Source organism: Centruroides vittatus, unplaced genomic scaffold (assembly GCF_030686945.1).
Source record: "Centruroides vittatus isolate TY-2023 unplaced genomic scaffold, ASM3068694v2 contig_370, whole genome shotgun sequence".
Lineage (NCBI taxonomy): Eukaryota > Metazoa > Arthropoda > Arachnida > Scorpiones > Buthidae > Centruroides > Centruroides vittatus.
In genome coordinates this window covers 1,806,046-1,829,484 of record NW_027122193.1, presented here as the reverse complement: position 1 = coordinate 1,829,484, position 23,439 = coordinate 1,806,046, and the positions used below count along the sequence as shown (strand labels likewise).

The window sequence follows — 23,439 nt, the reverse complement described above, 5'->3', positions numbered from 1 at the left end:
CTCTTTTAAAGATGTTTAACATAAATTGAATTTTATATTTAACTTCATAAACTATATCCATGGTTAATCTTTTACATTTCTTTTAACCAATACTACTTATTTTATTTGAAAATGTTACTAGAAAAAGTTATAAATTTGTTTATTTTTTTTCAAATAAAAATGATAAAAGTATTAACAATAATTATTAATAGTTCTACATTATAATATTATGCATTTAAGATAGTAGTTCTCTAATGCGTTTTGGCTCGTGGCACACTGTAAAATGTAAAAAAATTTTCCGCCACACTTCATATACAAAATTATAAATAGCTGTGACCTATAATAACTGCTACCCTATAGGCATAACCTAGCTATTAGTTTGTCATGGATGTAATAAATCTTTGTACTACAAATTACTTTCTTCTTATTTTTAAAATATACCTTACTTTTGTAATATTTATGAAATATTCAGCCATCTCTTACAACATACGATTTGAGAATCACTGATCTAAGGTAACAGAAATTTGTAAATCAGACAAAAGTTAAAATGCAAATAAGTCATGACAGCCCAAGATGACATAATACATTAAGTGTTATTATATATAAATTACATTCTTCAACAAAATGTAAAATAGATCTAGATCTGTTTTAAATTTTATTGAATAGAATCAAAAAGAACTAGACATTTGCATAATATACTTTTAATAATCAACGTGAATATCAGTAATAATAAAAGAAATATGTAAATACGTATGCCTTACATATTTATCATATTAATACAGAGAAATTTATAACAATTTATTTATTTGTAATTATGATAAATTATGACAAAAACTGTACCAAGAATGAAGTGTTTGAATCAAATGAAACTTTATTAGAGTGAATGTAATAACAATTGTAATAAATAATTAATTACATCACGGCTAAAGGATGAACAATGATACAATTTACAGGAACTTGTAGTACACTTTTGCTGCATGTATTCAGGTAAGAGGAGGTCCTATACTGTCAGGGATTGAGGCGCGCACACACCTTATGCTATCCTGCAATAGATTTGTCTGTAGATATTACAATCATCGGTCCAAATCCCTCAAACTTGTAGATGGCTGAAGTTGACATTCCATCTTATCCCATAAATGCTTGATAGACAAATTTGACTAGCAGGCCAACAGTGTGGAAAATTAACAGCTAGATTTCCTAAAAATGTTTATGTACAGACAAGCAGGAAAATGGCTGTTTGAAGCCCTGACATAAAAGGCAACATATAAGGGCACAGGATTTCCTGAAAGTACTACTTACTATCTCTAATACTGTTACCAGGAGTGACTATCATATGAGATAACTAGTATATCAGCAGTGGAGACAGTATGCTTCTCAAGAGTAAAGGCACAATTGATAATTATCAATAATAATAATGGCAGATAACATTAATTTTTTTTTTTTTTAATATTTGGGAGAAGAAAAAGGATTACTATTTTTTCATATAGTAAGACATTTGACTATCTAAAAAATCTGTGTGGATTTCGTACACGTAATCCACACAGATGCACGTAAATGCACACGTCCCGCAAAAATTACTGGCATTTTAAACTTCAAGGAAAAATCTTGTAAAATCGACATAATTTGTTCACGTAAAGCTGCACAATCGGGTACTTTTTTTGCCGATTCTTAAAAGTCGAATCCACTCTTCGTCAATTACACTCACGAGTTTCTTTGAATTCTGATTTCCAAATAATTACCTGTTTTCACATGGAAATGAATTAAAACTTACAATCAGCTCCCATGTAATTTTGGAATTCAGTTCAAAAGCTTTGCTTTTGTTAATTCATCTTTACTCCTGACAATACACAAGAACAATTCAAACAACCCAGATAAAATACTATTGTTTTTAAATACCAGAAGGTGAAAATCCAATTAAAAATGTGAATACAGTTTAAAAGAATTATACAAAAATGAAAAGAATCCTTCGCTTGCGCGTATAGGACGACTTAGGTTTTTGAAGTAGTGAAGAATGGATAAAATATAAAACCTTGTCTTATATGTTTTACCTCATGCATTTCTGGCTCCATATTAAATGCTTATTTCAGGTAGCAAACTGTAGAAATTTACCACAAAGAAACATTTTGTCCTATCTTAGGACAGCTTCTGCTTCCTAATGAATATAAGTTACTATTCAAATCAAATCCAAACTTCTATACTGCTTTTGACGGATTAAACAATATTTAAAGAGAGACATTTTTCTTCTCATTTGTTAAAACAAATAATACACATGCACAGTATTAACAAAAAATACACAAAAGTATCCTAAACTGCTGTTTTAGGAAGCTAAAGCTATTCTAAAAACAGGACAAAGATGTTCATTTGTGATAAATTTAAATAGCTGGCTACCTGAAATATGCATTTATTTTTTATTTATATTATTAAAATTAAATATCTATATGCAAAATATGTTGTGCATTATAATAAATAAAATACATATAAAATAAAAATTAATGAATTTATTTATTTCAGCTTTTTTTAATTTAAATTTTTAAATTACAGATCAAAGTCTAAACTTTATTCTCTTGAATTACCGCAAACACATTTAAAAAATAATACATTAAATTAATTTATTGCACATTAGCTATCATGGAAAAATGCCTTAAATAATTTTATATATATTATAAATGAATAAGAATATTTTATTATTTTACTTAATTAATTGTATATGTCAAATGTATTACAGTGGACCCTCGTTATGGCGCTGCTCACTATACCGCATACTCGGTTATAGCGCAGGCGATGTTTGTGACATGATAAGTTCAAACACGTTTATACAGGTCCGTGCGGCGTTAGTGGGTAGCACATTTTATTGTTACTGCATATTGAGTAATTGTGTATGTATTGAGCTCCTGAATGTATTTTGAATAGTGTTTAATTATTGTATGCATGATGAGTAAAAAGAAGCTTACAGTGTGAACGAAAAGCTTGAATTATTGCTAAAGTAAAGAGGTGAACCGCGTTACAGCACATCGCTCGGTATAACGCGGTTCACCTTATAACGTGAGTGTTGTTTCCCACCCGACATGCGCGTCATATCGGAGGTCCACTGTACTAACATTTATTTCATAATATTAATTAATCAATATGAAATATAATACCATGCAAAAAGATAAATACATAGACAAATAATATTGAAAGAAAAATAGTCTAGTCATGCTTTTATTATAAATATGTAGGGCCTAATAACTTTTGTATATAAAGTACAAGTTGAATTGTATGATAATGTTTTAAAATTTTAGTGTAGGTAATTTAGATAGAATTACCAATGAAAAACTTTTTGACTTCAACAAAATAAGGCCAGCATTAGCCATTTAATAAGTTATTTTAAAAAGTTCTTACTTTATAATAAAAAGATGTATATAATTATTTAAATCAGAAAATATAACAATTCCACATTCATCTAAACAAAAACTAAATTATAGAGGTCAGTAGTTTTATTTAGCAAAAATCTTTTGAACCACCCTGTTCAACATCAGCCGAGTAGCTAATGTTAAACCAGGAAAATTGAATAGGATGGTCTTCTAACCAGGGATGGGCAACCTTTTTCTATGTAAGGGCCGCATTTCAAAACTTTTGAACTGATGCAGGCCGCACACAAGAGAAAAGAGGGGGAAAATGTCGGTAAATCACAATTATTTATTCATATATAATTATAAATTAGCATAGGTATACTTAATTTAGCTTCTGGAACTGATGTAAATGTAATACATTGAAAATATATGGTTAAATATTCGTCACTGCTAGTTTTAAATTGGTTTTGATGTGTCTGTTACCCGGTTCCTTGTTTTAATTTTTACTAAATTCATTGCGAAAAAACTATTCACAAATGTAAGTTGTAAAAAATAACGTTTGAATTTTCGTTGAATATCTTGTTAAGCTGGGAAACTGATACATTTATTCATATTTTATATGAAGCGGGCCACAAAAAATATTACTGCGGGCCGCAGGTTGCCCATCCCTGTTCTAACCCATCCTATTCAAATTTACTATTACTTTAAATTTCAGAAAAATTTAAAGAAATAGTAAAGTTTTGGCTTTACAATGTATTTTCATTACCAGATTTCATGTATACATACATATAAAATTATTTAAAAAATTAAACTTTTAAAGTAATATTGAATAAAAATAAATTCAAAGTATTTTAGTATTTTAAATTTTATCCTCATTTAATATTTAATAATAGCAATTTTGATTTATAAAAATCAAAATTACTTTTTGAAAACAGGATATATTACAATTGCTTCATTTTAATTTAAATACAATAAAAGCAATTACTAAAATCAAGAGACCATATCATAGATTATTTCATACAAAGAAAAAACTTTTGAAAACTCATCCTTCAAACAATATTAAATTATTCAAATATTCAAAAGATTATTCGTGCGATGTAAAAATATTCGGTTAACAAAATAAGCAGCCAAATTTGATAAATTTCCTCCAAAATTAATAATTATTAACTTCAATAAGTAAATTAATTATGTAAAATTTAATATTAAATATTATATAATCATCAAAATGAAATAACTTTTAAAATGAGGAACTTTAATCACAAATTTATCGCAAATAGATAATGTTTTGTAATCGCATTGTTTTTGCAATGCAAACTAAATTTCATTTCAAAATCATAATTTCGAATATAAAGTTTAATATTTTAAAAAGAGAATAAATTCCAAAGACAATTTTAAAGCATTTATTTTAAACACAAACTTTCAAACCGACTTATAAAATTAACGTACGAGTCGACAAAACTGCATTCCTACCGTTTTATCATTGAATTTGATGGTACATTTCACTTACAATATTGTATTTTCTATTACTACATTCTATTAATTTCACTTTTTTTATAAATTAAATTCGACAACAATACAGTTTAACTTTGACATTAATTTTATATATTTGAATGTAAAAATTGTTCGACCACATTATCAACCGAGTTTTAATTAAATGGGTAATTTTGTCACCTTACATATGAGGAAAATATGAATATTTCATTTTATATAATAATGCAATATTTATTGACTCTATAACATATATTATCACAAAGAAAACTACTGGAAAAAAACAACAGCAATAATAACAATAATAATAGTAATAAATTTTCATAAATATCTATGAATAATATATACACATTATTATGTTTTACTGGCAGAGATATTTTCAAGGAAAATGGGAAAATATTGTAAATCCTGGTCAACAAGTCAATGCACCAATCTATTACAGAAGGATAAGGATAATACATAATCTGTTCAAAAACAAAGAAAAGGGAAGGAAAGATAGAGATAAAGAAATTGATAGTACTGGATATATTTTACACAATACTTTTCTTTTAAGTTATTTATCATCCATAAAATCATTTTAGACTGGATTTAATAAAACTAAATTCAAAATAAAATCTCTCACAAAAATATTAAAAATGACTTCTCTCATATCTTAATAAATTAGTTTACGTCTGATTAAAAAGTTTCATTTGATTTGAAATAAAATCTAATTTATCTCAAAGTTAAAATGTTAAAGAAAATACTAATAATAATACTAATTTATTAATTTTGAACACTAAACTATAAATTCCGCTATAAAAGTTGCTATATACATCAGAGTTATATTTAAAATTTAATTTTTGTAACATTTAAGTATATAAAATAAACGGTTAATGTTACCCTAGGTATACAAAATGGCGGCTCGTCTCCGACTCCAGCATACAGAAGCGAGGAAACAGTGGGGGCGCACGTTTTCTAAACCTAACCTATTCTAATAATTTAGTTGCTAATAGTTATGATAATTTATTAGAATAGGTTAGGTTTAGAAAACGTGCGCCCCCACTGTTTCCTCGCTTCTGTATGCTGGAGTCAGAGACGAGTCGCCATTTTGTTTACCTAGGGTAACATTAACCAAAAATAAACTTTATATATTTACTGATTCAATTTTCAGTACAGAAAAGATTTTCTTTTCTTTAAATTATATTTAAAAATCACTAATTAACAGAAAACTGAAATTATGCAAGCTCCTATAACATAAAAACAAGAACAGAAATTCATATAAATTTGTTATTTTTGTGATGAAAACGTGGTAAGAACTGAATAAAAAAAGAAACTAAGTTGTAGACGACTTTAATTAAAAACAGAGATATTTTTTCCCCTTAATTAAAAAGAACTGGATTAAAATTCATCTAAATCAAATTCTCGGATTCCAGCAATATATGAATACATAAAACGATATAAAAACCCGCCTCAACTTTGAACTTGAAATAAAAAAAGATAAAAAAGTATGTCGGGATAACTAATTTTCTAAACGTGAGAAAGGAGTAAATAAGACCAAGCCATTGCTTATAAATGAGACGAGTTTAAAAAAAAATATAATAATACATCCAAACAGGTTTTTACTACATGCAATTAAATAGGAACGTGGCAGTAATAGAGTCCGTCTAAATTTCGTATCGTATATAAAATAAACAACAAAAAAAAAATATTCATAATTTATGTACATATTTTTTACAATTACACAAAAAAGACAAAGGAAAAAAACAATATAAATCACGTTTCAGTATAGCGGCGGAAAGAAAAACTAAGCAAAACCCATCGCATCCCATTGATAATCAAGAACATAATTTGCAGAAATTCACCTGTATACTAATACAAATTAGTTTTTGAAGATTGAATTTAAGTGTATAAAGTTCATTTTAGAGTGAATATTCGATAAAAATTGAGAAATAAGGCAACAAAACTTTAAAAATATATATATATTGCTTATTAAATTATTAGAGAGAAATCAATTTTGAAAATGTAAGTAGGTCTTTAACAATAGTACTATTTTTTTTTTCTTTTATAATCTATATATTGCGGTTAAGAATAGTTTTCTATATGTTGACCTTGGACAGCATGCAACATAAGATAACCGCGAAGAGGCCGTAGTAACGTGTTTAGCTTGTTGATAAAGACCTCAATGCATTAGCATACGTCCGCCAGGAATTTCTAAGAAACTTCTACTGACGCCCTGCCAGCAAGGATCATACGGGATAATAAATACCACGAAAATATTATAATATTTTAGAAAAGACTAATTGCGAAATGAAGACTTTGATTCGTGAAATTTAATTCGATCGAAGAGAAATTTCCGTTCTTACATCCAAAAAAATAATAAAATAAAATAAACAGAATCCAATGATGTTATCGGGGGGTATTAAAACTCCCGTTTACGGTTATAAATTGTTGAAAGTAGGGCATGATGATCCCGGAAACGAGTCCGGAGAAAACTAGAATTTGGAAAAGATCCAATAATTTTCGACAAGGTTTTGATTTTGTAGAATATAATAAAGAAAATCTGGATAACAAGAATGTCGTGAAGGGTATTAGTACCAGTTCTACTAGTACGTTAGAGATATCACTCGAATTTTAATATGATTCTCGAACAGATAAAAATAAATGACTCCAGAAAGAAAAAAATTCAACTTAACCAGTTTAACAAATCTATGCTCTAAATAAATCACTACACTTTTAGTTTTATTCTAAAGTTAATTCAGATTTATTAATTCAAAACAGTGTTGTAGGTTCTCTAGTTTAAACCCCCCCTCAATAAATTTAATAGTTTTAATTCTTTTTAAATCATGTAACAAGATTAACGTTACTCAGCAGATAAAACGTTTTCATTTATCACAAGTTTCCCAACTTTTTTTAAATCGTAGACCCCCCTTATTAACGTACAGAACCGTAACAGTGTTAAACAATACCGTTAAGGACTCGCGAGCTGCTGGTTGAGTAAGAAGAGAACAACTAATTTACACTAATTAACAATAAGATGAATTAGCGATTAAAATAATATTTTTTTTAATACTGAAATCTCAGATTTATATAGAGAAGAGTAATTAATTTCGTTGTTAGAATGAAAATATCAGAATAAATTGAAATGGGCAATAATAACAGTAAAGATTTTTTGAGAAGAAAAATTAATTATTATTAGTTAAGTTCTATAAAAATCTATCAATCATATTGGTTCAATGGCACTAAGACTGGACCTTTTTTTCTTTTTTTTTTATGGGTTTATACTGTACAATCAAGTTTTAAATTCCCGAAAGGGCAAAGCCAAACATATATGATAAAAACTAACGAAGTGAGTTCGAGTTCCTAGCAAGTTCACAATGATCTTGTCCCAGTCTTCAGTTATAACACCACTTTTCTGGCTATATCATTAGAAAATCGATTAATCATCATCAGAAAAAATACACCTTTTTAAATATAATACTTGTGTTTTAAATACGATTATAGGAACTAAATTTAAAAATATACAATCCTGGACTATAAAACTGAGCTATTTCAAGTAAAGCCATTTATTTTTAATTATTGCCCCCCCCCTTTTTAAGTAGATGAAATCTGTGTAAATCAGGCATTCCGCATAAGAAATCCGTACAGCTTCATACAAAAAAGGATGTTCTTACTGCAAATAAACGTCAAGAAATTCTTTTCTAAATAAATAACGATTAATTTATTAATTTTGCACGCGATGTGACGTTTAAAAAACTCGTTTAATCGATACAAACGGCGCACAAACATGTAAATAAGTTATTTCCAAAAGGAGGAATATCAAACAAACTAAAATGACTCCACAACAAACAGTTTTCAAGACGTGGAGCCACGAATATACATTCCAATGTATAAAAAATTATACATATAAAGCCTTAGATAATAATAATAATTATTATTATTTAAAATAGCCGTTCTCTTTCTACTTTCAGTTGTAACATTATCACTGTAATTTCCACACGAATAAAATTACCGAAAGATAATATGGATTTGACACGATCAACGCGATAACTTTATTAAATTTTATATTTATCACAAATCAAACGAGATAAGGAAAACAAACTAAAGTTAAATTAAAAGATTTAAAAACCGCGATAACAGTTTCTACCTCTTGAAAACACATTAAAATTTCGATAAATACGTTCATCCGGCGTATCAATAACGGTTATAAAAGTTGATAGAATTTTAAATAAATTTATTTAAAAAAAACTTCCTGAAAACAAACTAAAATTTGCATTAAAGAAAATACTTTCTAACAGTACCACTTGCAATTTTCTAATTACGAAATGCAACTACTGAGAATCGGAAAGAGCGTAACGTGAAACAAAACAACAGAAAATACACGGAACTACTACATAATTATATTAATTTATATACTGTATATTAACGAATAAAACTATATATATATATATATATTTTTTTTATAGATTTAAATTGGAAAATTCGATCAATTTGGCTTACCTAAATCACGTGCTACGAACCGATTTTCCACGTCTGGAAGCGGCATATGCATACCAAGAGGTTGAGGAAAACAATGTCACATACTACGTGCTAGGCAACGGACTACTACACTACGTTCCCATTCGTCAGTCGAGTTTACGCGAACACACATGCGCAAACGTCTGTGTCTTTTCGTAAACAATCAGTTTCACGAACACTATGGAACTCGTGCGGGTTTAAAAAAAAGGGGGGGTTCTTCTTCTACCATTTTATTTGAAGGAAGGGGGGAACCACACGCAAAAACACTACTAAATTTTTTTTTTACAAACATAAATCCGAAATTATTTTTTGATGAAAGGTTTTTATCTACAGACGCTTTCAAGGATATTTATTCATGCGATTTAGATACTTATCTCTTAGAAAATAAACTTTATCTTGGAATTAAAAAGCATTCATTATGATATATTTATTCGAATTACTGTATTATGTTATAAAAGAGAAAAAAATAAATAAATGTGGTAACGTTATAACACGATTTAATCCCGTTTCCGTAATACTTTTCCGTTTGTTTACGTTTTGAAACGAATCACGTACACTTTTTGTTACCTTGATTCGGCTTTAAGAACGTTTCTAAACGGCCATGACCAAATATCTTAGAAATTTATTCTAATTACCCATATTTATTTTTTACTACTATTAACGTTTTCACAATTTTCCCATCGTACATGTTTTGCATCTATAATACTTTAAACCTTGTTATTTATTTGTATCGTATATTATTATACTTTATTTACTGTTTTTATTAAAAGCAATCTTTATTTTTTAAAGCTAGAATTTCATATTTACAAAATATATATCTATTTTAGTTTTCAATCATAAATGTTATATGAAACTTTCCTTATGGGAATTATTATTTCAAAATGATAGCTAAATATAGGACTTTAAAAGCTCGAAAAATTCATAATGGAGTTATATGACTATTACTATAAAAATGAGGTATAGCCGGTATAAAAATCCAGCAACTAGTTGCTTAACTTTCCAGGCAACGTGTAAAACTGCGTGTGTGGTGCCATCTGTTATGATATTTTATTAAAAAAACTTTTTAAGCTTAATTTTGCAAAGAAAAATCAAGATGGAAAAACTGTATTTGATTCTTGAGGTCACCTAAAGTTCATTTTTTGCGTAACTTGCTGAATGCTCTAATCATTCAAAACACTTAATGGTTAATGTTACCCTAGGTATACAAAATGGCGGCTCGTCTCTGACTCCAGCATACAGAAGCGAGGAAACAGTGGGGGCGCACGTTTTCTAAACTTAACCTATTCTAATAAATTAGTTGCTAATAATTATGATGGAGTCAGAGACGAGCCGCCATTTTGTATACCTAGGGTAACATTAACCGAAAAGGGCTTCTGACAAAATAAAAACTATTTATTTATAGAAATAATAAAGAGGAAATATAACCATCTGTGTTACGTGGATACATTTATTTTCTTCAATGTGGCTGCTATTCTAATACATTTATATTTATTTATTGCTCGTTTAGAAAACGTGCGCCCCCACTGTTTCCTCGCTTCTGTATGCTGGAGTCAGAGACGAGCCGCAATTTTGTATACAGCATTATCATTCGATATAAAACAGTTACGTAAATCATAGCTATCCAAAGTCAAGATTCGGTCAAAATATTTGATTCCAGATGGTATTCAAATTCTTATTATGATAAAATTAAATACTATAAGAAGCAAAACTAGATAAAGAATTTCACAAGATGGATATTCAACAAAACCATAAACTTTTTTGTTCATTTTACTGTTAATATTAAAGGCTTTGTATTTATGATACAGGTAAGATAAAATCAAAATAAATTAATTATTATTCTTAGTTATTAGTACATAACTTATTTCTATTTATTTGATTAGAGTACTTGGCATGTTATCAAAAGACGTAATTTTAATTCAACTGTTGTTTAGTAATGAGGAATAAATGTATATATTTATAACGAAATCTTGTTTTTCTTTTAGTAGACAGTTTTTAGTAGTTCGCTTCGCTTCCATGGATTTATACAATAGAATTTATACAGTAAATGTAATTTGTGTATTAAGGATATCAGTTATTCAGTTAATTTATGAATCTTGCTATCGATTAGATATAATTATTTGAACAATTTTTAAGTATGTTACTGCGCTTATGTATCATTTTATGTATATCTTAAATTTAATAACTTTTATTGTTTCGTTTATATTAATTTAATACATTCATTAAAATATTCATATTAACATGTTTTCTGTTATGTGTAACATGTGATGTGCCTTTTAGCATATAACATTATGGAGTTGTCATGTAAATAAAATTTAATAAAAATGAATTTTTATTTATTACAATCAATTTTTGTAAATGAATGTTGTAAATAAGTTCAACTAATTTTTGAATATGTGAAATCATTTTCATTTAACATACACAGTTCTCTACTTTCTTAGGGTTTAAATGGAATATTGTTTTAATCTCTAACACTTTCAATTCTTCCAGTTTATTCTTTATCCTCAGGATACAAAAACCATTTTGATTATTATACTACATATTGTAAACATATTTCACTTCACACCACTTGCTAGCTTCCATCTAACTCCTGTTGTGATTGCATAATTTGTCTGGCAGAAGGTGAGAGTTAGACAGGAGCTATTGAGTTGTGTGGAGCGACATGTATTTATAGTACGAGGGCTGTTCAAAAAGTTCGCAGCCTTGCCTATATGCGGTGCTGCGATCAATTTAATTTTTGGCGGGAATAATTCAGTCATTTTTGCTAAAGATACGATATGAATTTCCGCTTGATTTGTCGTAACAGCTTATCAGATAGTCAGTGTGCACATGCTTTGTCAAAAATGGAAAAAATGGAGACTCGTGCAGTCATAAAATACCTGACGAAAAAAAGGTTGACCCCATCTCAAATCAAAGCTGACATGGATGAAGTTTTGGGAGAGTCTGCTCCTTCATACACCATTGTTGAAAAATGGACAGCCCTTTTTAAATCTGGCAGAGAGAGTGTGGAAGATGACCCTCGCAGTGGATGGCCGTCAACTGCTGTCACTGAAGAAAATATTGACAAAGTTCATGATTTGGTGTTAGCAGATCACCGTTTGAAAATGCGTGAGATAGCTGAGACAACAGGCATCTCTGTCAACCAAGTTTACCACATCCTAACCGAAAATTTGGGTATGACAAACGTCTCAGCAAGGCAGGTGCCGCGTCTGCTGACCGCCGAGCAAAAACGTGTTCACACTTTGATGTCAAAGGAGTGTTTGGACTTCTATCAGAAAAACCCACAGGATTTCATGTGTCGGTTTGTGACTACTAATGAAACGTGGGTCCACTACTACACTCCTGAAACAGAAGAACAGTCGAAGCAATGGAAACATCACAGTTCGCCATCACCAAAAAAGGCAAAGACAGTTCCATCAGTGGGGGAAAGTGATGGCCTCGATTTTTTGGATGTTAAAGGAATCATCATTATTGACTATCTAGAAAGAGGAAAGACCATCAATGCTGTCTATTTCTGTAAACTTTTGGAAAAACTGAAGAAAGAAATAGAAGAAAAGAGGCCACACTTGAAGAAGAAAAAGATTCTGTTCCACCACAATAATGAACCTGCACATTCCGCCAGAATCACTGAACAAAAGGTAAACGAACTTCGCTTCCAATTAGTTCCACATCCACCGTACTCACCTAATTTGGCCCCCAGTGACTTCCACCTTTTTCCAAACCTAAAAAAATTCTTGGCTGGAAAGAGATTCCACTCAAATGACAAAGTCATCTCTGAAGTGAACGAGTATTTTGCGCACCTTGACAAATCGACCTATTGTGATGGCATAAAAAAAGCTAGATCATCGCTGGAATAAGTGCATTGCTAATAAAGGAGACTACATTGAAAAATAAAAAAAGTATTAACATTATTTTGTTTGTTGTTCTATTTGAGGCCGCAAACTTTCCGAACAGCCCTCGTATGTTGTGTTCAAATCCAAGTCACATTTCTGTCAATGATTTTGGTATTCCTAAGAATGGGTTGGAAAGCCTGAAAGTAATACAGTTAAAGTGGAATATACAGTAGACCCCCCTATAACACGGGTTCACATAAGACGGATTCATATAACACGGCAGAAAAATTGCGATCGTGTTCATATAACACAATAAAAGAGGCTCGTATAAAAGAATAAGACAGATTGTCGTGGCCGGCTCGTGTCTTGACAGGATTGGTCAAATCTGGACCAATAGTGGACATTGCACAAACCGTTGCGTTTAAACGAGCAGTGGACCTACTAAAAAACGTTTATTATTCGACGGCCATAAAAATTATATTTCTATTAATGATGCCTCCAAAGTTTGGCAAATTTTTCGCAGAAAGAATAACTTATTGGGAAACGCATCCGCCATTCGACAAGCCACTCCGCGACGAAAACAAGCTTAAGCAATGGCGTCTTCGAACGGTGCACACTCGGTAAGTATTCCTACAATTTTTTGTTTATAGCATATTTTATATGGATTATTCCCAAAAAATTATATGTGTTTTGGAAATGTTCGAGTCAAATTAGTCCAGAATCGATTAATTTTATGGAAGAAAACCTTTCAAACAGCCGTACCCCCTAAACTGCAGAAGTGCCGGGCTGTGAACGGCTCAAATATTTGTAAAATCTAACTGACTCGTACAACACGGAATTCATATAACACGGAACGGGGGGTCTACTATATTTTGTTTTGATCTCCAATAAAGCAGAGAACTGTAGTGTTAAGGATGTCGGAGAAAAATTTTAATGATCATTTGAAATCGAGTGACTTATTCATAAACTGTTCAAACTCACTAGATAAAAATAAAAATTTGAAATGGAATTACTACTTCCTTTAACTGGATGTTGAATTAAGTACAGATTAATTTGTCAAACCATTCAACTGTTTGCTAATTTATTACCTATTACGATATTTGATTTAATAAATTTAGTTATTAAAGAATATATATAGATAACAGAAAGTAGATATTATTTTATTTCAATCATGATTAGGTAAACACAAACAATAAAAAAAAACTAAAAATTTAAATATAAGCATGCTTATTTTTTCATTTAAGTTTTTTTTTTCAGATTGAAATACAGGCAATATTGAACTATTGGACATTTCACTTTTGGACAATTTACTCATTCATACATAATACTTTGATACCTCTAAATTGCTTTTCGTATGCCAAGATCAGACTTTATATGTTCAGTGGAGAAAGAAAAATTCAAGCTCTTGTGCAATGACACTTTCTACCAGTTTTGGTATCAGTAACATCGAAATCATACGTCAAAATTAGTTGTTATTGTCATTTTCTGTTTAATCTAAATATTTTAAATAATGTTTTTAATAAGTGCTCTAAAAAAGCAAAACTTTCTTCTCTTAAAATAGAATTTTATAATTTTTTAGGTATCTTCTGGGAATGGAACTTCCTTCATAACATGCATCTTTAATGCTCAACTTTTGTAAACATTTTTTGAAATGCATTATGCCCAAAAGGCATCTATTTTCAAGTTCTTAGTTATTCTTTGTTTTCACAACCAGATTTTCAAGTTATTAAATTTTCTTGATATCAAGCATCAACATGCAGACCACATTATGACAATCATGAAGCCTGATTATCATTATTAAGCATTCTGGATCCATAACGAAAATATTTTGGTTAATGCCTCAAATTATTTCATTCTTTATTTTTTCTTCCATTGTTTTATTATTTTATTTATTATTATAAACTATTATTTTCAAAGTAATTCTAAGAAAATTCAAATACACTGACTACTAACAGGATAAGGAGTCCTTTTATTTTCAGATAAAACATTTTTTGAGACTAATTATTGGTGTAGTTAGTTTTCCCTTTGGAGTCGGCGGAAGATAGGATAAAACAGCAATTCTAAGAATTATTAATTTTCAAATCTTACATAAGAAAAAAAATTTGCGAATTAATAAATACTGATAAAAAAAACAGGATTTAACTCTTTAGATGAAAATGCTTTCTTACTTTATCATTTTTAATCAATTAATTCAATTCTATTCAAGTCTTTAGTATTATAGTAGTCCTACAAACTCAATCTGATGTAGACTAAGACGAAGAGTTACCGAAAACGATGGCTTTTATGGTGTAGTTATGCTAGTCTAAATTGCTGAATTTTCATAAAGATATTATATGTGCAAATTCATAGGTATTAACCAGTAGAGTAGCGAGGGGGGTGCAAGGGGGTGTATCATGCACCAGGCACCACTCTCAGAGGGGCACTCAAATGGTCTCCAAGACAAACTATATGTGTTTCTGGAAAGGAAAGAGGGGCGCCAATAAAGTGTCGGGTGCCAGTTATGCCCAGGCACCAGTTATGTTCGCTACGTCACTGGTATTAACTTCATACCAACCAAACTTTCCCAAACTTCAGAACAAAAGGATTAAATTTTTTTTTTAAATTAAAATGCTACATTCTCCATTTACTTATGTGAAATGAATTTGATATTTTTCAAATTATAATGTATATGTATTATATATTGTTATCATTAGGAGTTGCAGCTTTTCATTAAATTTCATTTAAAATTTTTAAATTTCTATATAGTTATGTTCTAAACTTTGTTTCGTATGCCCGAATACTTTACGTACACTATCTCTGTGTAGAAGCTTCTTCAAAGGAAGTAAAGTTTATCGTTATTGATTTATTATAAAATGCTTGTATGTACTCTATGCATGTTTTAATGCATAAATTAAAAACAATAACACACATTTTTATTGATACTATATTGGTATAAATATTGAATTTATACAGTTGTTAATAACTTGTTTTCATATTTTGGGTTAACGTTACTTTAGGTGCCAAGATGGCGGCTCGTCTCTGATTCTGGCAAGGAAACAGTGGAACGCACGTTCTAACCTAACTAACCTAATCTATTCTAATAAATTACCATAATTATTAGCAACCAAATTATTAGAATAGGTTAGGTTAGGTTAGAACGTGCATCCCAATGTTTCCTTGCCGGAATCAGAGACGAGCCGCCATCATGGCACCTAAGGTAACATTAACCCATATTTTGAATTTAAACTAAGTAATAGATTTGAATTTAATTTTTCATTTTTTAGAATATTTCATATGCTTTTTCAGTAGTTTTTTTAAATTATTAAAATAATAAATTTTGTTATGGTATAAAATTACATTTTGATGATAACTTACCTAACATACAGCAAAATTCCCATAGAAAAAATTTAGACCATTCATTGTATTGTGTAAAAGTATCGCAAAAAAATTGCAATTTATGAAATAATTATATAAATTTGTTAGGGAAGTTTTTTAAAACATATTTGACACAACATGTCTAGCAAATACCTAGAAAGTATGCTTTTGCTTTGGGGATAAAAACATTTGTCAAAATGTTACATAAATTTAATCAAGGTCATTTGTATTCATAATATTCGGTGTTTTTAAAATTTAAAAAGAAATTCAAACGTAATGTAAGTCTTCTTTATTCCCTTTTATATCCGAAAAAGTATACAAATTAATCAGATTTTACTCTATACTGGAATTACAGCTACAAAATCATCTTTACAGAACTTGTAACTGATCAGTGATGTCATCAGTTTATGTTCTTTCTGACATGTAAAAGTCAGTAAACAAAACTTTGAATTCTATACAGGTTTGTCATTTGAATAAAAACCATCTATTAAAATATTTTTTTTTAAATGTTCAGTATATTATACAATATTAATAACAAAACAGCACTTTATTCCACCTATTATAATATGCAGACTAACAGCTGTAACATAGTTGTTATAATATTTATATTTGATGTTATGATTATCAATTAAAAATCTGTTAATGTTACATTTACAACAAACAGAATATTAAATAATCATAAAAAATAGTTATTAAATATTCTCTAACATTAAGTAGTTGACTGGACAATTTTTCATTTTGATAAGAAAATATTCAAAACAACTATCTATGTTAATTTATTGTATCTAAAATAGCTACTCTGCATTGTAAATTATACTTTTATGTGAAGATGAGATTCAAATGACGGTTAATGTAACCCTTGGTGCCAAGATGGCGGCTCGTCTCCGATTCCGGCAAGGAAACAGTGGACGCACATTCTAACCTAACCTAACCTATTCTAATAAATTACCGTAATTTATTAGCAACCAAATTATTAGAATAGGCTAGGTTAGGTTAGAACGTGCGTCCCACTGTTTCCTTGCCGGAATCAGAGACGAGCCACCATCATGGCACCAACGGATACATTAACCCAAATGACTACTACTTGTTCCATATGAATTCCATCAGCTCATCGAGTAGAACTTGCTTCTACTCGCTGAGCTGATGTCAGACTAAATTTAACAGTTTATTTTTGTTTTAAATATGGTATTAAATTTCATGAAATTCTTTTGTGAAATTTGTTAGTTGGACTATTTTCAAAATTCAAATGATTTCAGTGTCAATTGCGTACAGATAAGATTCAAAAAAGACTGCTTCCGTATGAATTCAAGTTGTCGAAAAACAGAACAGTAATTTAGAAAAACAAATTTATGAAAAAATTAGTTTTGAAAATAAAAATTCAGTAAAATTATCCAAAAAGTTATTTTAAAATAATATGCCATAAAAATCAGATTAACAACATAAATTCTTAATCTAAGCTGAATTTATTTTATGCTGTTTATTATTTTATAAGTTTAAATAAAATAATGTAATCTCTTATTACAGGACCAAATGTAAAATTTTTAAAGCCAAAAATAAATTTCATATTATGTAAAACTTCTGTGACACGAAAGTATGAAAAGTACAGTACTTTATAAAATGAAATTATAAATATATTTATTAAAACATTAGCGAGGTTGAAGCCGAAGTTTTAAACGCAAAAACGTGTACGTCGGACGTTCGGCGCCGCTTTCCCGTAAGCCTAGAAGTTTGACGATGGCGTTTGGAATGTCGAGCACGATTCCACTGACTTTCTAAACACCATTGTCAAACTTCTAGGCTTACGGGAAAGCGCCACCGAACGTCCGACGTACACGTTTTTGCGTTTAAAACTTCGGCCTCAACCTCGCTATTAAGTAAATAAAAGTAATCTAAATAGTATTTATTGTTGCTTTAGGAGGCAAATGACAATCTGTCCCAAATATAAAATCCTAATAACACTGGATAAATTAGAATTCATTAATTGTTGATATTTTGCTATACACATCGTGCAATTAGAACATGCACAAATGAAAACAAAATAGACTGATAACATAATTTATAGAATATATATACACACACACACACAAACCTATGTTTCCTTGTCTCAGTATAATAAGTCTGATATTAAACAGTGATCTTAGAGCCATACTATAAATAATATTGAACAATCAGGCAGGAAACAGTTTCAAATATATTATCATTAAGAACCAACATAAGCAAAATTGTTGTATTAGAATAATAACTGCATTATTTACATTAGATGTAGGAAAATTCTGATTGCAAATGGTTTACATAAAATTATGAAGAAATCTGAAGAAACTGGAATTTTAAATTTGAACAAAGACAATATACTTTCTCTAAGTGAGAAAGATCGTTGCAACAATTATAAAAAAAGCTTATAACAAAAACTGTGCATGAAAACTATAGCATAAATTGTTACAACACGAACATCTAAACTTGATTCTAATTTCTTTTACCAAGTCTACAACTAAACAGTTTATAAATTGTCACATCATATAATTCATGAATTGATAGCCAGATGTCCAACATAACTAAAGGGATCAGCCTATTGTTCTGCAAGATTCAGATGAGATATATCAGGAATTTTACACGAGCAGTTTGTCACGAATATATTTAATACTGTCCAACACTCAGCTGCCCCCATTATAGTAGGTTTGGCCGAACTCACAATGGGTAGGATTTTAAAGTAATCTTCCAACAACAAAGCATTAATCACTATAAATAAAACTCTCAAAGCTTATTGTGCTTTCCATTTAGTTATGAAAACTGTTACGTCACTAATGTTTACGGTCCAAACCTAGGATCTTACTCAGGTAGAACTCCCTAAAAAAAATCAGATCTTTCTGATTTTAGCATTCTATCTTGGAATACATATAAGACTAAAACAAACAAGATAAGCTGACATTTCTTATGATTAATGCATATTAGATATCCAACAGATAATATATAAAATGCATTCAAATTTTAATCATTAAACCATTATAAAAAAAGAAGATATATGAAACATGAATATATTTTATTTGTAAAAAAACAATATATTTATTCATCCGACGGAAATTCGGGAATAAATTTAGTCGAAATACAAAAACTGTAAAATCTAGTGCTAAAATTAAATCAAAGTTCAAGGTATCAATTTACAAAAACTTCACAGTATTGTTTTTTATTAAAGTGACTGTACATCCACAAAAACACCAAAGTGTTTTCGAATCAAACTTTATTTAAAAACATTTTCAGACCTCGATTTCTCATTATTCTGCCGAATTAAAAATTTTATTCACTCTCCAATCCAAAATGTTGTTTAAGAAATTTCAAGTTTAACGACAATAGATTTAAAAAGGGTGACAAAAAATATATTTTTAAACTATACATAGGAGTGTGAAACTGTCATCGGAATTCACATTTTTTAACCTTATACTGTTAATATGAGTTTGTTGCTGATCAATTGTGAAAATGTCTGGAATTTCATCAGTCCATCTCGACTGATATTACTTTGTTATAGGATCAACTATGGTTATTTTAAAGTATAAAATAAATCAATGATTATTTAACTTTATTTTTAACCTTTTTAATAATACCTTCTTGTGGTATGTAATATATGTGATTATTTGAATACTTTTTAGGTTACTTTCAACACTTGTCTTTGAAGATCAAGAAAATTAAGTCATTCTCTCTCAATTTCTATTGTAACAGTTAAGTTATATTGGCTATTCGTAAAATAAGCATCCAATACTGTTTCTAACAATTTGCTTTTTTAATTCCATTAATAAATTGTCAATAATTTATCCCTCGTTTAAACATTTTCCCTTTTCCTTAAGATGGATAAGTCCCCTAACAGAAACACATAAAAAATCTGTTTTATTTTCATTCTTTCATTATTTATATCATAATTTGTAGTAATAAATATATACAATATCTACATAGAAGTTATAAAAACTGATAAATCAATTGATCATTTTTCATATTAAATTAGCTCAATAGTTTCTGTTTACTTTCCATTGTAAGATCCATCACAGAAGAACTGAAAGAATGCATCATTTGGTTTACAAGTACTGCAAGAAATATTTCAGAATAGTACTCTTATCTAATTAATCAATTACTTTGGGCAAAAGCATATAACATTAACACATGGCAGCAATTTCTATAGAAATTTTACAAAATTCTATTTTCTAAATCCATAAGAATTCCATGTTTTCCAAGTTTACCGTGTTTGCTACAAACCCCAAATATAATAAATATATACCATATATTTCCGCAGATAAGACGACAGTTGAATCATAAAAAAGGTCCCCAAAATCTAGGGTTGTCTTATAGGACAGATATATGCTATAACTATAAAACTTTGACGAAAATTTATACCTCGTCTTATCTGCGGAAATATACGGTAGTTACTTTACTTTTATTCGTGCAACTTCTAATTACCACCTTCCTAATTTGATCTCTTAATAAAATAGCTTCAAGATTATACAAATTTCTCTAAACTGAAAATCTTAGGAAAGAACTTACAAAAAAAGCCTGCAAGTAATCAATGACAACACGTTTATGAAACAAGTAGATTGTTATTAGTAACTACCTTTTGTTGTCCATTCCAACAAAGTGATTGCATTTTATTTTAAACTTTACAATGTTTTAGTCCCGAACAGACAGGAGGTCCAAAAACATTTGGGTTGTTTTCACCTCTAAATACACGATTGCATTTAATAAAGCATTTTTGTGAACTTTCTGTTAAAGTTAATTCTCTCTTTATGAATTATTGTCATTGAATATATTAAATAAACTCCAAATTCTGATTTATTACAGAAATACATTTAAAATCGACCCTAGCTTCCATAGTACTTTCAGGCAATCAAGCCACGCTTATCACTGTCCATTGGGCAACAAAGTCCATCACTGGGAAAACAATTATAGATGTTCTAACGATAGACTCTGTTTCCTTTCGAGGAAGCTGTGGTTGACTTCAAATTAGATTTTAAAATGTTAATAAATAAGATCCCAATGAGAAACTATATCAATTTGTATGTTAGATGCAAAACTAAAAATATATTTTTATATTTTTAATTTTGCATTTGTTAGATATCTCATGTTAAAAATATAACACTTATAATATAAAATCAAGTATAAACTGATTACCTTTTAAATTATTAACACATTCCTATACAAAATTCTTGATTATTAAGCCACTGATGTACTGTACTTGTATTCCTAATAAAGAAGCAAGATTATCATTTGTAAGTAATAAACAGAATTCAAAATACACCTTTTAAAAAATTTCTACATTCTATTAAGTATTATAATACTTTAATCAACAAAACTATCTTAATAATCTACCAATCTACAGATTAAGACTATATTAATCACAGAATGCAATTAAATTGATAAGACTCCTTTATAAAAATGATTAACGCTTGAAAATGACTAAAGTTTCAACTTAAATTACATTAGTTTATCCGCTACTAACATAACTAATATAGTTTTAATTAAAACAAACCGACATAATTATATTAAAATATATAATAAATCCAATATTTTTGAAATATTTTAATTCTAGAATAATTATTTTATCTTAACATAAATATTTTTATATGAACAGAAAATATAGAAAAGTATTATACACAAAAATATTTACAAATATGTTACAAAAAATATGAAATAATAGAACATAACTAAAGTTTAAAAGTCTCAAAATGATAATACACTCTCTGGAATCTGTAACCGGCACATAATGCGTATATATTGATGATAATACACAATAATACAAGTACCGTATGTTATTTCTGTCGTTTACGTTACTCGCGGCAAACATATATAAGCACTTGCTTTCTGAAATAAACCTTATTTTTACGTGATGTTTCCTTTACTCTCGCATTTATTATCGAATATATATTTTAAATACGATCGGTATCTATTATATTTTACGACAAATGTTTTTAACTTTAAGATTATTTAACAATTAAATTTTTTAGTTGAATTTAATGAATAGACAGCTTCCCTTATGTTAACTTATACAGTATACTTCATATAAATACAGTATATAGGAAGTCACGACACAGCTAACCAAATACTAGATATATATGAACGTGGAAAACAGTTATACGACCTGTTTTTTTCATATTATTACCCTTAATATAATGTAAATTTCTAGTAAGCAAATATAAAAATTATTTAAGAATTTCAAATTTCACTTCATATACTGTATTTGGATGTAAAATACTTCAAATTTTTCTCATTTAAAAGGGAAACAAAAACAATATTCAAATTATTGGCCTATATTCTAGGTTCTAACTCATTTTAAACTGTTTTTTAGTTCATAGAAAGTTATGAAGTTATGGAATTAATTAAAAATATACCAAAATTTTTGAAAAATTACTTAACATATAGCAATTATTTTTAAATACAGCATGACTTATCTCTGATATGATTATATATTGTTAGATTTTTATATCTAAAACTTATTTACCTAAAATTACTGAATATAAAATCGTCCTACGATCTTAAACTTATGTCTTATTTACGACCTTTAACTAATAATAATAAAAAAACTTGTCAAACAAGGCGAACCCGCGAATTTAAGTGATCCCGTTACGCGCGTGACGTCAGATATCTAGTTGTGACGTCAAGTGTTCCCTCTGTTGACTGACCTACTTATGAAATTAACATAAAATAATTCAAAATTTGAATATTAATTAATTACGGCGTATAAACTTAAATATTTTATTTTATGAAATTAGTAACTGCATAATCATTTGAGAATGTTTAAACTATGGCGGATTTTATTCAATCATCAAAAGGTGTTACACTTAACGATCATATTCTTAAGTGTTTTAATAAATTAAAATAAGAATTAATGTAAAAAGAGCGAGAACGAAATAAATGAAATAAAGCACAGTTATATATATATATATATATATATATAACATATGTTATATGAAATGATTAAAGCTGGT

At 28.8% G+C, this 23,439-nt stretch overlaps 1 protein-coding gene across 2 annotated transcripts in view; it reads right to left on the bottom strand.

Annotated features, from left to right (window-relative positions):
* Positions 1 to 23,100, bottom strand: part of LOC136975300 (interleukin-12 receptor subunit beta-2-like) — an 87,306-nt gene extending 64,206 nt beyond the window's left edge. The window contains exons 1-2 of one of the 2 annotated variants that reach the window (XM_067270342.1): positions 22,953 to 23,100; positions 21,626 to 21,697 (exon numbers count right to left, since the gene is read on the bottom strand). The gene's annotated coding sequence lies outside the window, so the exon portion shown is untranslated. Of the gene's footprint in view, positions 1 to 9,275; positions 9,379 to 21,625; positions 21,698 to 22,952 lie in introns of those variants that run through there. The other variant, XM_067270343.1, reaches the window with a different exon arrangement.
* Between the last annotated feature and the right edge of the window lie 339 nt (positions 23,101 to 23,439).